This window comes from Talpa europaea (genome assembly GCF_964194135.1).
Source record: "Talpa europaea genome assembly, chromosome: 10".
NCBI lineage: Eukaryota > Metazoa > Chordata > Mammalia > Eulipotyphla > Talpidae > Talpa > Talpa europaea.
In genome coordinates this window covers 35,441,777-35,462,106 of record NC_140077.1, presented here as the reverse complement: position 1 = coordinate 35,462,106, position 20,330 = coordinate 35,441,777, and positions in this window count along the sequence as shown.

Sequence of the window (20,330 nt, the reverse complement as noted above, 5' to 3'; positions counted from 1 at the left end):
TTCACTTCACCAGAGGGCAGGTCAAGCAGACTGTCAGAATTTAAGCCCTTGTTTCCAACTCCAAATTCAGTGATCTAATTTCTGTATCACAGATTTTAAATACAACTATTCTCCAGATATATATACAATTAAAATTCAAAACACATACAAAATCATGTTAGTCAAGAGAATGAAGTTCTTTCTTTGAGAGATAAAAAGCAGATAAATCATGTATGTATCTTATGGTTGCAATAATAGCTATACTAATGTTTATGTCAAATCTCGAAGGAGAACAAATAGCTTAGCTAATGGCGTGTAACAAAGAATCTCCCAGTGTGAAATACAATAGGACTTGTTAGTTCATAATGGAGGGTACCTGGGAAAAATGGATTTTGTGTTATCTGGGATGAACTGATCTACTATTTTTTAAATTGCTGGAGAATAGTAGTTGCTTTAAACTTAATGTGCTTAAAACCAATAACCTAACAAATGTTAATTTGTGGATGTAAAGTCTCTGTAATAAGAAGACATTTTGGTGTATTTGTCACCTCCAATGGCAACAGATAGATCTATTGTGTGTATATGTTGTGTTATGTATTTATTTTCCTGTGCATGTGAATGTTATGTATATATGTGCATAGATGTTGTGTGTGTAGGTAATGCATGCCAGTGTGTTGTGTGTATGTTTTTGGGAAAGGTGTATTATTTACCTCATTGAATAATGCCATTGGGTCTAATAATGAAGCTTTATTTTCAGATGTTATTTCAAAGTCATTTTAAATTTGAAAATGTAAAATTTAGGAAAATTGTAATACTTGTTTTATAGATTCATCTCATCTTTAATAATGGCATATGTTGATTTATTCATATTTTGTCAAGTCATAGATTTAAAGAGATTAATATTATGAAACATTTAAGAGAAAATTCTCACTCCCACTTTGTTGCTAGGCATGATGTTGGTGATACAAAGTTGGGCTCATAAGGTTGACTTTCTCAAAATGATTGTTATTAGATTCAGGAAAGAAATGATCAGCACACAGAACAGCGATTACAGTTGAAATAGCACTTCATATTTCCATTTCTTGCATTTATTTATAATAACAGGGTTTTGTTTAAGAGAGGAGTCCAAAGCTTTGCTATCAAGACAATACAATCGTTTTTATTCTCTCTAGAGTTCCGGTGCCTATATTCAGGTACTATAGACTGGTTGATATGTAATCTAAAAGGACTTTTGGATTAGAAAGCCAGCTGAGGGGTACTGGTTAGCTTAGTAATTCTCTAAGTGCCTGCTTACAGACAGACCCCAGCATTTCTTGGTCAAGGGATAGCTGGGACTGCACATCTTGGGAAGAGTTTTGGCATTATATACATTACTTTTAATCAAGTTGGTGAAAGCCTAGTATTTTCAAGGATAATCTTTATCAGATGCATATATCCACTGCATTTTAAAAGTTTTAAATAATTTTACAAAGATATGTGCTAGAGTTCAGTCTGAATAACTTTTTGCAGATACTATATGTGCTTTCAGAATATTTTGAACTATGAATTAAAATATTAATTCTGTATTCCTTTTTCATATTTCTGATAAAAATTTTAAAAACTGTATCCATTTTTATTGCAGTAATACTGATTTTCAACACTGTACACGATTTAGGAGTATTGGTTCACACTTTCTCAGAGGTATGTTCCCATATCACACCCACCACCATAAAGCTCCCATTATCCTCCAACACAGTCCTCCCATCCCCCTACCTGTGTTGGAGTAGCCTGGGGAGGTTGATCCCTGCCTTCAGGAGGCCTTCAAGATGGCTGGTGTGGCCTTCCAGGCTGGAACAAACCTCACTTATCAGGGTAAGAGGCTGAACTCTGTCCTGTGAAGTCAGCATGGCATTTCCCAAATTGAAGGGGTGATGCCTATATAGTGCTTTGGTCTGAATTCTGCCCCTGATACTTTGAAAGAAGTGTCTGGGTTCTTCTGGTGTTCAAGGATCTCCTTTATTTTTCAATCTGGAAATAGTTTCTAGTTGACAATAAGAATGTGGAAAGCAATCAGGACAGAGTAGGATGGGCTGAAGGCTTGGGGAGAACATCTAATTAAATGATTTCATTGTTTCAGACCTACTTTACTTATTAATACTCATGCCTATCATTTCCTTGGATTATGTACTCTCTCAGACATTCAAAATTGCTAACAGCTGCCACACAAGAACATTTCATGTGTGAAAATAGTTTTGCCCTCACAGAACCCCTGAAATGATTTCAGGGATCCCAAGGGTTTCCTGGGGCTACAGTTTAAGAAGGATTGGTCTAACCTAATCATGTCAATCATGTTTATCTTTCCAGATATGGTATGATTTGGGTCAAAGAGGTATAGGGAAAGGTTTGTGGAGGAAAGCTTTTGCATACCTACAAGCCATAGGAATAAACTTCTTCTTCTCGCCTTAATGTGAACCAATAAGTTTACAGCCTCATTTACTTCTGGCATCCATCCTGTGACCTGAGGGAAACCAGCTTCAAACTGCCTATAACGCTGCATGTGGGAGAGCAGAGATGAAGACTCTTCAGTACTTGATGATGCCATTTAACTGCTGGATGGATCTAGATGGAAGCTTCCCCTACTTTGAACTTGTATGTGTATGGGAAGCTGACTCAAATAACTACAGTGGCTCTGAGTTTGGGGTCTTCTTTCAAATGCTGCCAAGTGCATGGGCAATAGCTTACATGTTTTTGAAAAACTTGTATTTTTGTGGGTTTCCAGTAGATGACAGACTGATTTTTCTATGTCTCCCTGTCCCTTCTTGTATAAATATTGAGCCACTGACTAAAGATAAAAAAGCGTTCACAAAACTGATAAACTGTGGGCTAGAAACAAAAGGGAAATTGGATGGGGAATAGGTTCTGAAGTGGAAGGTCTACTGGACTTTGGAAATGGAAGCAGAAAGTGACAGACAGCAAGGAGTTTAACACTGGTGGGAGGTGGGAAACAGGAAGAAAACCTGACACATGTACAGCAGAGTAGAGCCATATGGCCTGCGAAATGGGGTGATGGTGGTGAGGAGTAAAGAATGACTCCCAAGAATAAATAAAGTCTAGAAAAATGTTTAAATGCCTTTTGAACCTGAAGCTGTTAGGGAGTTTTCAGCAGATGTGACTGGACTGAGCAGAAGCAATTGAGCATCTACGTAAGAAATCTCTTACTTAGATCTTGGGCCATTGTTGGGCTACGTTTTAGAAACTTGCAATTCCATGAGACTGGTATGAGTGAACACAGAGAAAAGATGATCTCATTTAAAAACACATCCTAACAACAAAGCCCTCCCATTTAATATGAAATTGGCTTTAAAACTTTCAAAGCATATGAAGAAAAGTAGCCATTACATTTAATAAAATCTAGAAGCATGAAAATCACTTACTGAGGAAATGAAAATAAAAGAACATTCTGAAAAAAGTATTAAAAACAGCCTTTTTAAAGACAGTATCTGATACTGAAATATGCAATACATGCCAGACATAGAAAGAATAGAAAGTTATGCAACAAAAATGGGCTGGTAGGAATTAAATAAAAATGCATGTGTGAAACATTTCAGAGTGCAGAAATATATGCTAAAATTAGAGGAAACCATGTTTAGAAATTGTTTTTATTTTTAATTTTTCCAGTGGTTATCTTCAAACATTGAGGGATAGTCTTATATTCTATTTCTTTATCAGATCAGTCTCCTAGATGTACTATTTATCATGTGAGTCATTATCCTATTCCCCTTTATCACCTTAAATTTCTGTTAAATTGTTCTTTTTATCATTTTATGGGTAACTTTGGTGATATTGAATTTGTAGGTAATACATTTCTTAATTCAGCTATTTTAGGCAACAGCAGCATCAGTCAAACTCACATGTACTTCACTTCATATAGGTCCCCAGTGAGGTGAGGGAACTGGACTACTTTACCTCACGTTGACCATTCACAGGTGCATGCTGGGGTGTGGCCCATACCTTGGGGTAGTTATTTCTATGTATAGGTATTTGGGTTCAGTTGACTCTTTTGTTCTTTTAAAAGGAAGTAATTCAGGAATCCTACATTATCAGAATGCAATGGCTTAACCTTGTTCATGTATTGGCATTGGTCGGCTAGGAAGGGGGGCAAAGAAGGGAACCGGCAGCTCAGGACAATGGGATGGTGCATAAAGAGGGACATAAGGCCCGGAAGCCCAGAAAAATAGAGTTAAAAAAACATTGTCAATTTCTCAGCCGAAAAGCACTCAAGATCAACTACATGTGTAGGAGATTCCTGGGGAACTACATTCAATCCAAGAGCTTGAGATGACTGAGGGTGTGAAAAGAACAAAGGCAAACAGATGGTGGGTGTGAGGCAATGCCCGACTTTCTCTGTGTTACTGCCCCGGATGTCACCTCAGTAGATGCCAAGATGCCTCAGCAGGGTGGCTGCTCTGAGGGCTGTTCATTCCTTATGTCTAGAAAATTTCCTCAGAACCACCACAGCTTGCAGCAGTCCATGAAGGGGGAAAAGAAAAGATTTTTGTTGTCACATCTTTCCGTCTTTTGTTATCCACAGGAAAGCTCACTAACCCTAATTAGTCCTTCTGGAACTCTTATTATTTGTATGTAAGATGAGTAGCCCCATCTGGTATGTTAGTGATAACGGAAGAAGCCAGAGACCACATTTTGTTTTGAGGTATTTCCTCTGAAACTGAAATGGTTGGTCATCAGTTTAACTGAGATATTAATGGAGAGAGAGAAGGAGGGAGTCAAGGAAATCTTGTAGGCACACACAATTTGTGGTGTGTACAGTTTACTTCTGAGTGGAGAAACCCTTTCCTTTATTCCTGAGGCTGAAAGTTCAGAGGACTTTGGCAGTTTTGGTGTTCAGTGTGTGTTTGCTATAAGATCTTTTTTTTTTTTAAGATTTATTTATTTATGCATAGAAAAGCTGGGGTGCAGGCCAGAGATACAGGTGTGTGTGTGTGTGTGTGTGTGTGTGTGTGTGTGTGTGTGTGTGTGTAAGAGGACTCATCAGAGACAGGGTGGGGAGCTTAACAGGCAGATCTACTGAAATACACTGCCAAGGGGAGCAGTGGGTGACATAGTAGAGGTCTACTGCACCATGTGGGTCACCTCCCTGGAGTTGGGATAGAATTTGTGCTGCAGTGGCTGCAGATAGCTTCATAGTGCTGTGTCTTAATCCCTTAATCCCAGGGAGGCCCCTGCTATAAGATCTTGCTGAGTATTCTTTACTGGTATATGGAAATTTCCTTCATTGTTTGCTATATTTTTCTTTTTGTTTTTAATGAAATGACTAGGTGCCAATTTTTTGAATAGTCTTTTTTCATGTGAAAATATCATTTGCTTTTTTAATTATATTGATAGATTTTTTTTATTTTTATATTTCCCCATACAATTGCAAATGCCCCATTGATAGATTTTTAATGTTAAAATTATAATTTTGGGGTAAAAATTGCTTATGATTGCCTATTACTTTGAAAACATAAGTTGCTAACATTTGTATTAACAATACTCATCTCTAAGTTAAACTTGGTCCATGATTATCTTATATTATTTTCTTGCATCAGTTGTTTGTTGTCTTATAAGCCTTATAAAAGGATTTGAAAAGTTTTCTCTGTTTAGATTCTGGAATAATTTGTAAAACACAGGAAAGATTTGTGAAATTTCTTGAGCCCATTGACTTTATAGAGATAGAGGGGGTTTTTAGATAGAGGGGGCCAATTTTATTTTCAATATACTGGATTTATGAAGTTTCTATGCTTTTTGCTTAAAATACAAAGGTCAATTAAATTGTTTCCATTTTGTTTCCAGACTTACTAGTATTGCTGATATTGTTTATATTTTTACATCTCAAGTATATATGTGTCTAGTTGAATATTTTTTCATTTCCAATGTAGTTTTTTACTCACTTCTTTTTTTTTTTTTTTTTTTTTTTTTGTGGGACCCTTGCAGGCAGCCAGGAAGGAAACGAACCCCCTCTGCAGAGGCTGAGGGCAGCCTCGCAGCCCAACGCTCAACCGCTGCTCCACCAGGGGAGGCCCTACTCACCTCTTTTTTTTATTAGACTTGTCAGGAATATTTTTGCCATAAATGGAGAAATCTGAAATTGCCTATATATTAGATGATTTATGGCATTATTCTTAATTAATTTGGATATAATGATTGTATACTAGTTTCTGGTTATAGATGAGAATATTTTAATAGGATATATTTATGTAGGAGAATGTTTAAAGTAATTGGGGTAAATATTTACAAGGGTTAACAAAGAATCCAAATTTGTATGTATTATATTTGTTGAAAATGCCACTGGTATAATATTATAAGTCACTTATAAAAGGAAAAGCTTTTTCTATTAATTCCATGATTCCTTACCATGAGGGTAATTTTTAGCTCTTGGCAACATCCCTAAATAAATGATTTAAAAATACAGCATTTTTTTTTCTCTGTTATATAAATGATATTCAGGGGTTAGCAGTTTAGGGCAATTCTGGTTGCTTCACTACCACTTCTATTTTTTTCTTCTTCATCATTCTAAACATAACTGCTGTATTGTCTTCAGGAATCACATTAACATTTTTGACTGCAGAAAGGAGAAAGAGGCAAATTTGGATTTGACCTCATTTTAGGATGACTTCTTAAAGACAGTTCTGGTTAGAGCCCAATGTTCATCATGCAATCACATAGGCAACACACTTACTTGCAAGGAGACTGAAAAATGTAGTCTTTATTCCTAGTTACAGTATACCCAGTCAAGAATCAAATTCTATTACTAAGGAAGATGATGAGAAATAACACATGGGTAAAAACTAGCATTTTTCTCCCAGATTGTTATAAATGTTTATAGAAATATGGAAGACTATTTTTTACCACTTGCAGTATGCTATCATATTTCTGGCATTGATAATGATAAGTCATCTTGCCTTAAGAACTATTGAGGAAGGAAGTTCTCTTATTTTGACTACCCAATTTTCATAGGTCTTTCAGGTGCACATAATGTGATTTCTTTCAAATCCTACCATTTTATAAATCTAGAAGTACATGAAATCTGTGATGTCTTGCCAAATGTCAAAAACTTGATGATTATAAATAGCAATGTTTTTGATTTCATAAGCAGGAATTGAGTTTCCTTTCCATCATTTCCTCTTTCCAATTTTATTGTTTATTTTATTTATTTCATTTCATTTCTTTTGTTTTCCTCCTTAGAGATTCCTTTGCAGCCTCTCTTATATCCATTATCCCCATTTACTCCTGTAAAGTCTTCCCACACTGGCATTTATGCCACTATTATAGCACAGTGCAACTTGGAAGCCATTTGTGCAATGCTTTATTCAGGTTTTTAAGATTAGGTCAATGTCATATCCTGTTTTCCTCTTCCAATTAGAGAATAAACGTCTTATGTATGCTTTAAGTCATGACATTTTTTTTTGTACTTCCTTGGATAAAAGTGAATGATGTAGGGTGAGGAAAAATTTTGTCTGTTATTTGAATGGCTACTGTGTTTTTCTCTTCAGATCAAATACATTCTAGGTCAGACTCACAGCATCAGATTGAAAATTTCCCCCAAAGATTAATAAGGATTTAGCAGCCCAGAACTGCAATGTGGTGTGACAGTCATGGGGGTTGGTTTCAATTTATGTCATGCTAGGATGCGGGTTTCTATCATCATCTGTGGTGTTGCTCTTCCCTGGTGTTCCTGTTCTCACTGATGAAGGACTGAGGTTAGGAAACAGTGATACTACTTACTGATTAGCTAGGAAAAGGCATTAGAGACCCTGATAATTTATTAAGGAAGTTTCTTGGCATTTTGCCATAATTCCTGGATGTTATAGGTCTACATTAAAAAAAATAAAAGGCTCCTCAGAGTCAACTCACAGGGAAAATTGATAATTAATTTTAGTTAACAGTAAAACCATAATTTGTTTAGAACTAAGGGTTTGCCTCTCTCGTATTTTTATGAGCTTATGTGCCACTTTCACCATTTGACAGGGAAAACAACGGCCATTTAGATTAAGTGATTTATCTATAAAGTAACATATGTCTTGACATTTGCCTATTTTCCTGGGGTTAGTGCCCTCATTTATTCTCATATGAACCCAAATGTGGAATTAATATATCACCCCACTTTTCCAGGGTTGAATACCAAGACTTCAGCTTCCATTTTATCTCTTTCTGGAATGAAATACAGGTTACTTTCCAAAACTAAGTGGCAAGGTATTTAATACTCTTTGGCATAAGAGAATTCCTATACACATAACTTTTCATTTTCTATGGGAGATTTTAAACAGTTTTTACTCAGTTGTCTTTGTAATAATACATGTCTGGAGGATACAATTTCATAAATGCACTGAAAAACAAGACTGGCAATGAAGAATTGATGTATTTGATTTGACATTGAGTTCATAATAAAAATAGTGAAAGCATGCATTGTGACTTAATTCTATATATTTTGTGCTTTTTGTTTTTAATTATGCTATCACAAATTGGATTAAGGCATTGATGAAGAGTAAAGGAATGAGAATTAAGTTTCTTAATTTTGTTATAGAGAATGAGAATTAAGTTTCTTAATTTTGTTATAGAGAATGAGAATTAAGTTTCTTAATTTTGTTTGCTGTTTTTTCTCAGCAACTAGCTCAATGCCTGATCTGGCATGTTGTAGGCAGTTGATAAATATTTGTTAAATGATTGAATGAAATGATGAATGCATAAATGATGATTTTCTAGAGAGTTAATAATACAAACTTATAGGGGCATAGATTATTCACAATGAGATACAAAATAATTGCTATGTAAATTAGATGACAACAAACACTTCAAACTGAGCAAAATATTAGAAAAACATAAATTAGAAGGTGAGGTATCTGATATTAAAACCTCCTTGCTGTTGGAAATATGTTAATCTTTCCACCATGTTTATTTCCAATGCCTTGAAAAATTGAAATATGTGATAGTTATTTTATGTTGGTGTAGTTTGAACATTGAATAAACAAGATAACAATTCAAATTGCCTGTAAATGTTTATAATGCTTGGAAGCATGATATTTTAGTTGGAATTTTGTATAGGTAGTGTTTTTTTTTTTTTAAAGTGTTCAAATAGGACCTTCCTGGTGGTGTGTGTTGAGCGCAGCACTGTGAAGCTGTCTGCAGCCTCTGCAGCGTGGGTTCGATTACTGGCCAGCCCGGGAGATTCCCACATGGCACAGCAGACCTCTCCTGTCTTGCTCACTGCTCCCCTCAGCAGTGTGTTTCAGTCATCTGACTGTTCTGCTCCCCACTCCGTCTCTGGTGAATCCTCTCATCCTCCTGCGTCTCTGGCCTGTACCCCAGGTCTTGTATAAAAATAAAGAGTTCAAATAGCATGGGGAATCTTTTACCAACATTTTCTCAGGATAGCACAGCCAGAGGCATATGGAAAGAATGAGATTGAATAATCATAAGATACTCATAAATAAAATCATTTTGTTACTTTGGAGAAAGCACTCGGGATTACATTTTAAAACACTGACTCTAAAAGTAAAAGAGAAAGTAAAACTCTGATCTGACATTGGTGGATAGTTTATTCATGCAAGTAGATGTGCTTTGTATGTATAAGCTTATCTAAGTGTTTCTGTTTAGATATTAAAAGGAATAAAGACATGTATGTAATAATGACCTTATGTACGTTATCACTTCTTTCCTGATTGTCTTCTAGGTAGTTAGAACCCAGGCATAATTGTGTATATGCTTTGAGAAATGAGTGCAATGATGAGTGGTGCCATTTAGAGTTTGTATCTCCCTGCTAAAACTGGGCTCAGAGACTGTACAAACAAACTTTTCCAAAAGCTCTTCAAAGTAGTTCCACTACCGGTGCATATCTAAGTAGCTGCTTTCCTTTATTAGAAATATTTGCAAAAACTTTTGGCTGCTACCTTTTTTTCCTAATGCATATGGATGTGTGGATTCAATGAAAGGAGCCACATGTTTTAATTTGGGTAATTTGGATAGAGAAGTAGATGTTTTCTGAAGAAATCTGCACTTACTGTTGTGTTAGTCCAACTCCACTGTCCTCCTGGGTTGAGTTCATTAGTAAGAAAGAGTGGCAGATCTGTAAGTAATCGTGATGGAAACTTGGTTGCGAGGCTGAATAAATGCCCTTAAACAAATCCACATCTTAATCTCTGGAAACTGGGACTGGGAGAGGGAATTTGTAGGTCTGATTAAATTAAGGATCTTGAGATGGGGAGATTATCTCAGCTTACTTGCGTGAGCCTGAGTAATCATTATGGTCCTTATTAGAGTTAAGAAAGAGAAAACAGAGTCAGAAAAGCTATGTGAAGATGGAGGTGAAGCACTTTGAAGATGGAGGAAGAAGCTACAAACTGTTAGTGTGAGAGCATCACCCTAGAATGTTTAATGTTGAGCTGAATCTGTCAATAGCAGGTATTTAGTGCATCAAGGGACCTATGTGGTCTTTTTATCCCTGAGGGAACTGAGCTGGGTGAGTTGCATGAAGTTTGCTGGCTCAGTGTGTGGGTTTGGACAGAGTTGGGTTCTTAGCCTGCATCTTGACCACAGACTACCTCCTCATGTTCCAATTTGCTAAAATTGTTAAAATATGAGTAAGATTAGCACCTTCTTCAAGAGTTATTGGAAGGATTAGTATAACCTGGCATTTAAAGTGCTCAGTAAATGTGAGCTCTTCAACCTCACCATCATAATTTTATTTATATCTGAGGACAACTTTGACTATAATTCAAGATTGAATAAATCCATCTAAGGGTGACTCAAAAAGGGCTTGGGAAAGCTGGTTTGTATTTTCAAGTGCCTTGCAATGAGGCATTGTTTAATTATCTCTTTCAATAGCAATAAGTTTGTTTCTATGTTCTTTTAAAAATGGAATTAGGTCACATCCAGGTCTAGCTAAAATGTGTAGATCTTTCTTGCCCAATTCATTTCTGAAATACAATTTTCAGATGAAAAATTTGGCAAAAGCTTCTTATATATGAATTATAAATATTGAGTGTCCAAGATATATGACTACTTGTGTTGGTTAAACTCAGATTTGCCAAGTAGGTTGTGAAATAAAATGTAGGAGCATGTTTTAAGTAAAATGCTCCGAGTGCTTTTAAAGAGTACTGAAATGCATAGTTACTGGGGAATTTTCAAGAAGACTTGCTAAGATTTCAAAAATGAATGTTTCTTCTCTTAAGAAAACACAATATGTTGTCATTATAGAACAAATGGGAAAATAAGGAGGGGAATGTGTGTGTACACATGTGTGTATGTGTGTGGATTGGTATAACACATACAATTTCATTAACTGGTATCTACAAAGCAGTTTAGAATTTATTCCTTTATAACTATCTTCATCTGCTTGTGCTCCCTCTCATCACCCATTCTACTAGATGGGAGAGAGGAATAAAAGGAAGGAATAATGGCATTTAATAATTAAAAATACATTTTAAAGAAATTATCAATAGTCTCTGTTTGGATGACCCAGGCAAATGATTACTGTCATGTTTATGTTTTCCTTTTCAAGATCACTCTTGCCAGGACTGAGGGATGGTGATTTAGACCATATGACTCTGAAGACAAAGGAAATGGGTTCCTTGAATATGCACAACACAATTTGGATCAATTTGTGTGACTCTCATCCGATGGTCAACCAGGGTTGATCCCTATCTGGTGATTTTTGTGGCATCATTGATTGCATCTGACTTTTTGAAGAGATGCGAAGGAACTACCCACTGTAGTCAACGGTCATCATTATGTGCCCCTTTTTTCAAATTCCCATATGTGAGGGGTATTGGCTTGGCAGAGCGAGGTCTACTGATCTTTAGTTCCTCCATATCCTGTCATGGACTCACAAAAGTGGGTCTCTAGTATAAGCACGCAGGCTGTAGGGAAACTGTCTTAGCCATCTGTTCTACCATGGGCTCACACTGTCCTCTGGCTACCTGAAATCTTTTCCTGGGAGACTTAGGGCCTCTCACTCTATGAACTGAGAAGCTGCTGTTGAACATTGTGGACTTCCCCCTACTGGGTGTGTATAAATGACCACCTTCCCCAAGTCTGACAACATCACCTGGCTTGTATGGTAGCAGAGGCAATGAGAAATGGCGTCTTACAATATTCTTCTATCTACCTCATATTTGCAGAATCCAACTGAGATGAAAAGATGGTTTTCTTTACTCTCTTAGTTTTTTTATTTACTTTTTAAATTTACTTTTCTTCTCTCCAAGTCATTTCTTCCCTCTTCCTAAATCTAGACTGAAATCTAAATAAATGAAAGATGGGGTACAGATAGCAAGAAACCCATTTATTGATAAGGGGGTAGGAAACATTTAAAAATATTTTTACCACATCTCTCTTTCTCTCATTTCCCCCCAGGAACAAGTTTGACAGGAAATTGATATGGACCTACTTGTTGTATAACAGTACACTAATTTGTTTCATAAATAAACTAGAAAGATTTCATGTTTCTGATTTCTAGAAATGCTGAGAGGTTTGGATAGAGTCATATTTCATATCAAATAAAACAAAAAAAGGAATTTTTTTATTAAGCAATGCATTCCATGTAAAACTGACATATTCATTTATGTAATTTTTAGGTAGTTGTGGAATTCCCAAGGCTAAAATTAGAGGAAGAAAACAAAACATTTACCACATAAGAATCATTAATACACTTAATCACATAGAAATCCCTATGTCCTAAAACCCCATAAAGTTTGAGACAAACTTCAAATTGACAAAATATTGTTGTAAAACCCTTAAGTGGATATTATTTTAAAAATCTTACACAGTTCTCTATCAATAAAAGCTAAAACTCAAAGAAAAATTAGTCACAATTAACAAAATAAAAGACACGATAATGAATTTACAAAATCTTTTTTGATCTCATTGAGTCAAATAAAACTCTATTCATTCAAAGGTATTCTAAATCCAAATATGTCAGACAGTCAGTTTTCTTTAATCCAGTGTTATTCTCTGCTGTGATATGTGAACTTTTCTAGATACCACTGTGGTAATGTCTTAATGGTCTATACATGCTTGAAGGCTTTTCACCAATAATTTCACTTCTACACATTGAATCTAAGGAAATTATTTGAAATGTGTACACTTCCATTTTCTATTTCTCTCAGCATTATTTGAAATTTGAAAAATAACTCCAACCTGGAACTATCCAAGTTATCAAGTACTGAGATTGGTTAAACACATGCATCCATGCTGTTGTAGGGATGTCAGCATACTAACAATACACTGTGCAGGTGAAGAAGATAGGCCTAAAAAGTTATGATATATTTGAAATCATGAATATATTTAATCACATAAAAATCCCTGTGTGTGTGTGTGTGTGTGTGTATACAGTGTACCGGCCCCCATGGGTGCTTATATATCTCCTATATGATCAAATAGCATCCGTTACTCCCTTCCTGATTTGTGTCCCAAGGGTGGCTACTCCTGTGAGCACACTGGAAATCATATGTGATCATGGTCACGTCTGTCTTTTTTATTTGATTTCCTATCATTGCCCAGGATTGGGATGTTAAATTGCCTGCACGGCTATTTCTAGCCACACCATTGGCCCCAGCTGGCACAGCTCTGCTAGTAGCAAAACCATGAGGAGGAGGGTGTGTGAAGTGGGTGGCCAGGGCTTTGCGTGGGTCCCTCCAGTGCGGCGGTAATTACAGAGAGCTGTGCCCACCTTGATAAGCTCAGGGCCTGCTGCTGCCCTTGGTCATTTTTACCTCAGCAATCAGAGGCAGGCAGCTGCCTCAGGCTGATAGATAGAGAAGAGAGAAGCTGTGTATGGGGCAGACACATGTTTCAGAGACAGGTAATTATGTTGTCCTTTCATGCCCAGCAAAGATAAAGTCCAGAAAGTATTTATTTTGAAGCTGAGCACTCTATATTGACATCATTGTAAAAATTTTATTAAAGGAACAATCTTTAAAATGATAGTGGGCTTGAGGATCTTTATATTTAGTGAGAAATAAAAGATATTATCTGGACCACAATATTTCTTTATTGAATACAAAAAAAATTAAAAAATATAAACCTATTGCATGAAAATGATATAGGAATTATTCCACATCTGCTATAGGAATATACTTAAAAGTTCTGAGTTACCTGGCATTCCCAGGTATATAAACACTATTTTCCTGCCATTAGGGCATAAAAGTATGTGAACTGAGAAAAATCCCAAATATTACAAATTCCCTAATGGGGTTTTTGGTCCATCTTCTATGTGATTGTTTTTAAATCAGAAATTTTAGAAAGTTTTTTTGAAATGGAAAATTTTAATCAGGACAACCCTAATTATCCCTTACTTAGTGAATTTTGATAATTCAATTCTTCAATTGTGAGGGATAGTTTACATGAAGAATATATTTGTTGTATGGATTTAGTTATTTAAATTTTGTGTGTATTGTTTAAATTTTGAGATTGTATTTTAATTGCTTAAATTTTGCAATAAATTTGTGAGTTCACCCTGCTGTACTAAAGGTGAGGTGAAGGGTCAATTTATATTGATGCTTCTATAATATTTCCTCTCTGTTTTTATCAGTATGCAGAAGTAGCACAATGGAGTCTTGTTTGTTAAACTAAAAATTTAGAAGAACAAGTAATGAGGTTGGATCTATATTACAGAACTTCATAATTTTGGACAATTTAGTCAGACCTTAATTTCCTCAATGTTTCCTTATTTGCTAGCTGACAGGTTGAAAGAAGAAAAATGGGAAATTTTGCCTGAAGTATTTCATATGCTACATTGTTAGATGCCACTTAATTTTGTAATATGTTTTCTAGTTATTGTTTTTATTATTATTGACCATGAAAATGATGAAACAGCATCCTTGAGCTGGACGTGTGAACAGATGAGTTCAACATTTTAGTAAAGATATGTGAGTATCCACTCAGTATTCAGCATTCTTTATATACTCTAGTTGGAGTAACTATATCAAAAGTTATGAATTTGGCCTGGCTAGTACTTTAAAGAGACTTAGGCTATAGGGTAGAACCACAGTATAGATGAAGAATGACTTAACTTTTACTCAAATAGAACTCAATAAGAGTATCCCCCTTTTCTGGTCTGCCTCTGAGAAGGGGTGTTGAGGTATTGTGAAGAGTGACCCCACCATCAGTTGGTCACAAAATAAATAATTCATTTGGAATTAGATAACATCTGAATGGCTACTCATTTTAATCTAATATTCAACATAATTTCTGGAAAGAAGGGACAATACTTTAGCAAGGGTGGATTAGGAATCAGAAAGACATGACTTCAGACTCTTGTTCTGTACTGCACAAGCAATTTGTGTTTGGGTACAAATGACTGATGTACCTCAGCTGTCTTCCACAAAATGAACATTATGCAAAAGGGTGAAATAAAACAAAAAACAAAGGCAACATCTTAGTTCCTTATTCCTAGTAGGTGCTCAAGGATACTTATGGGGTGAGGACTAGGAAAGCACTAATGTCTGGTAAGGGAAGTTTCAGAAAGCCATGTTTTCTGAGTAAAAGAAGAGAGTGATAAACCATGAGGTTATCTTATCTATAAGAAAGCTCACGTGGTTGAGTACTGTAGACTGGAGATGGAAATTCCATAAACTGCATGGATTTCCAGAATCTTTATCATTTTCTTTCACTGGTTTTGTCACTTTCTCAAGATACTGTTATCCATCTCTTAAGAGCAGGCTGGGTGGCTTAAAAGCAATAAATGTCTTGAATAATTCTTTGCAGAACAAGGAAAGAGGATGTGCTGGTGAAGAGGGAAGAGTAAAGCAAAAGATAAGATGACTACAGGACTTAGAATAAAGGTAAAGCTAACCACTGAGATATAGAAAGGAGTGTGAGTAGAAGACCCTTGGCAGAGGGAGGAAAGTGAGTTAAAACCACAAAGGTTCAGGTCAAGAAGCCTCTGGTTTTCAAATACTGGCCTGCAGGTGGCCTGAAATGACAGGGTTGGAGATAAAAGCTGGAATCCTCTCTTAGAGTCCTGACTCCTCTAGAAAGGCTTTTCTACTCCTGAATTTTTGAGGAAGTGGAAAGGAACTTAGTTGCCATTCCAGAAATGAAATCTCCATAATGATCTAAAACCACAAGGAGAGCCGGAGAAGGAGGGAAGAAAGCCGTAACAGTGAAAGAACCACCCAGCCTGGAGCTGCTGAGCCTGCAGCCTCATTCTAAAGGTTTAAAAGTTTCATCTCAGAGCATGGGAGTCTATCACTGTGCATTAGTATTACCATGAGAACCCTACTAAGTCTAACAAACTGCCTTATTTGCATCTTTTACCTAATATGTATATAGCATTTGTAATTTCTAATTACCTTAATGTTCAGAGCTATATGTATGACTCTAGCAGAAGCAGCTCTTTCAGTATTCTAAGTAGGTTATAATGACCACCTTATCTGGATTAGCAATTCATTCAGATGAAAGAGAATAGCAGAACAAATTAGAAACTGTTAATTCATCCATTAGTGACTTGGGGGAGAGAAAAAAAAAACCTCTTACATTTCAAAGTGTTGTCATTTGACTGTAAGAGGGAATTTAATTTAACTAAACAGGAAAATAAAATACCACTTATTTCTACAGTAAGTAGAAAAATTAAGAACCATTTTTGAGGTTTTTAGTTTTTTTCTGTAGAGTTAGGTATGTTTCTTGTCTCAATTTCTTATCAAATGTAAATATAGATGTAAATATAGATTAGCAAGTACTAAATGGATTCATGCATTCGAGGCAGTGCTTTCCCTGTCTTTCTGCTGTTCCTCACTTAGCCAGAAGCAAATCAGTCAAATATCAAAAGAAGGAATGGGAGTGTTGGGCAGTGGTTGAGTTTCTGGTCCTGGAGATTCAAAGACTGGGTTGAAATTCTGGACCTATTGCTTATTTGCATGTGATTTTGCATAATTACTGAATTTCTTTAAGCCAGCAATCACACATTATCTGGTACTTGGTAAGCACTCACAAATAATTTGTCTCACTATTAGTAATATTGATGATGATATTTATAATAGTAAAAGGTTGTTGACAAAATGTAACAGTAAGAAAGCAAACAACCATATTTCAAAATGGGCAAAAGACTGGAACAGACACTTCACCAAGGAAATACAGATGGCAAATAAGCATATGCAAAGATGCTCAATATTACATGTCATCAGAAAAATGCAAATTAAAACAACAATGAAATTTCACTGTACACTTACTGGAGTCCCCAGAATTTGGACTGAATACCAAATACCCAACAAGTTGTGGAGCAACAGGACCGCTCATTCATTGCTGCTGGGGATGCAAAATGGCATAGTCACTTTGGAAGACACTTTGCTAATGTGTTCCATGTGACCCAGCAATTGCAATCCTTGATATTTTCCCAAATGAATTGAAAACTTTTGTCTACACAAAACCCTCCACACAAATGTTTATAGTGGCTTTATTCACAGTTGCCCCAACTTGGAGCCAAACAAGATGTCTTCAATAGGTGAATGGATAAATAACTGGTGGTATATTCTTATCTACAATGGAATATTATTCTGTGACATGAAAAGACATGGCGGAAACTTCAATGCATATTGATGAGTAAGGCAAGCCAAGACAATATACTATTATTCCAAGTACACACATCCTAGAAAATGCTAAACTGTGGAGACAGTAAAAAGATCAGTGGTTGCTGGGAACTTGAGGAAAGGAAAGGAAGAATAAGTAAAGCACTGGGGATTTTTTTGTGCAGTGAAATTATTTTGTACGACACTGTAAAAATGGATAAATATCTTTATATGTGTGTGAAAACCATAGAATATACAACACAAAAGTGAACCCTAACATAAACAATGGACTTTAGTAAATGATAATAATAAAGCATCAATATCATCGCACTAGTTCTACCAATGTATCCCACTTATGCAAGATATAAATAATAGGAGACACTGTGAATGGGAGGAAGGGAGGTGAAAAGAATGTATGAGAACTCTATTTCTGGTTAATTCTATTTTGCTGTGAAACCTAAAAAATGCTCTAAAATATGAAGTTATTAAGTAAAACCTAAGTATATTTAAAAAATACTGAGGCCAAACTAGAACTTAAAAAATATTTTATAAGATAGTGGTGTCCAAAGTGTCAGGAACGAAACTGGTATCAGACTTCTCAGAAACAATGGTATAATGTTTCCAAAATTGTGAGAGACTGATTTCAAAAGTAGAAATATATACCTGGCCAAACAGTCACCTAAATATGGAAAGAAACTCCATGCAATTCAGTTATCCCACTTCTGGGTATTTTGCAGAAAAATGCAAAAGCACTAACTCGAAGAGTTATGTGCACCCCCATGTTTATTGCAGTATCATTTACAATAGCCAAGAACTGGAAACATCCAAAGTGCCCATCGATTTACAAATGGATAAAGCAGCTGTGGCATATATGCACAATGGAATACTATTCAACTATTGCAAAAGATGACATCCTGCTATTTGTAACAACATGAGTGGACCTAGAGGGAATTATGCTTAGTGGAATAAGCCAGACAGAAAGATAAACAATTTAATGTCACTCATATGTGGTATATAGAGAAAACAATCAGATGAACTAAATGAAACAAAAACAAACTTCTGGGCTACATTAGAAGAGAATAAAGCATCCTGGAACATTCTGGAAATGGCCAGCAATTGTATATGACTGTGATTTAGAGTAGTAAAAGGAGATAAGTATAGTATAAAACTAAGATCCCAAGTGATTACTTCATGAAATGTTTTGCATGTCATGCCAAGCTCCTGAACTTTATCTTTTAGATTAAGGGTGGGCAAACTTTCTTTGGAAATGGCCAGCCGGCAAATATTTTTGGCTTTGTGAGTCATATGGCCTCTTTTACAACCTCCGAATTCAGCTGTTGTAGCATGAAAGCACCCATGGACAATATGAGAGTGATGCCGTGACTGTGATCTGATAAAGCTGTACTTACAAAAACAGGCAGAGGGCTGGGTTTGACCTGCAGATCATAGTTTGTCAACCCCTGTTCTATACCATGGAGAGTTCAAGCAAAAGTTTTAATTAAGCAAATGGACATCATCATATTTGAGTTTATGAAAAAAAAAATCTTGATGACAATGTAAAAGGCAATAGTGGGACAGAGAGAAGGATTGAAACAAATCTTTCACAGGATCTAGGTAAGGTGCACAAAAGGCAAAATCTAAGACACTGGTCACATATATAGTATGTAAGGGATGAAGTGAAAGATGTAAGAGTGCAGTGAATAAAATGGTCATGGATTAGAGTATGGAGAACAATAGGGAAGGTTGTTTCAGCTTCAATGCCATAGCATTCCTTTCACTGATGCCTAATAAAAAGGAATTACAGGGCCTCCCTGGTGGTGCAGTGGGTTAAGCACAGCGCTGTGAAGCTGTCTGTAACCTCTGTAGCACAGTTCAATTTCTGGCCAGCCAGGGAGATACCCACATGGCACGGCAGACCTCTCCTATCTTCCCTGCTGCTCCCCTCAGCAATGCTTTCAGTCGGTCTGTCTGTTCTGTTCCCTGCTCTGTCTTTGGTGAATCCTCTCACCCTCCCGCGACTCTAGCCTGTACCCCAGCTCTTGTAGAAATAAAATAAATCTTTTTTTTTTAAAGGAATTATGCTTAGTGGAAAGATACTGGGTTTAGTTTTGAGGTTCCTGGATTTCATCCAGAAAACTGACTTACTGTAACATAAATGCTTCAAAGATGATCTTCCTGTTTTGGCCTCTAGATTGTTTATTTTTTCACACAGGCCAAGATCTATTAGCTCAAAAGCTTACCAATGTCAGAAAAAATTTCCACATCTAATTGTTTATAATATACACCAAACAAGCAGATTTCTAATGATTTAGAGCCTATCTATTTTGCATATCCCACAAAACTGCACCCAACATCTGGTAGCAATAGATCCATGAAATCCCTGTTGCTGTTAACACCTGAAGATGCTGCTGCCCTTTGAAACTGACTCAGAGACCCCCTTCTTTGCTGCAGAAGGACATCACCTAGATGTGGAAGCACCTCCTTGAGCCCCCTCTTTCCTCGGAATGACCTTGCCTTACTACCCAGTGGTCTCATGCAGTGAGAGACACACATTACAAACACATAAAACAATCAGCACAGTAAAGATTGTAGGTGCTATTGCCACCTTGTGGTCAGATCTTTTTCTTTGATCAGCCCCCAAGTCTCCTGAATCTTCTAAAGTTAGAATGAGAGAGGCAAGCTTTATTGGCATATAAGTGATGTTTGAAGGGGATACTTATCCCATATCGAGTGAGGAGAAATTAAGGACAAATCTTACATATTCCTCAGGCGGGGAAGAAGATGAGAAACTCAAAAATGTTAAAAGAAAGAAATAAG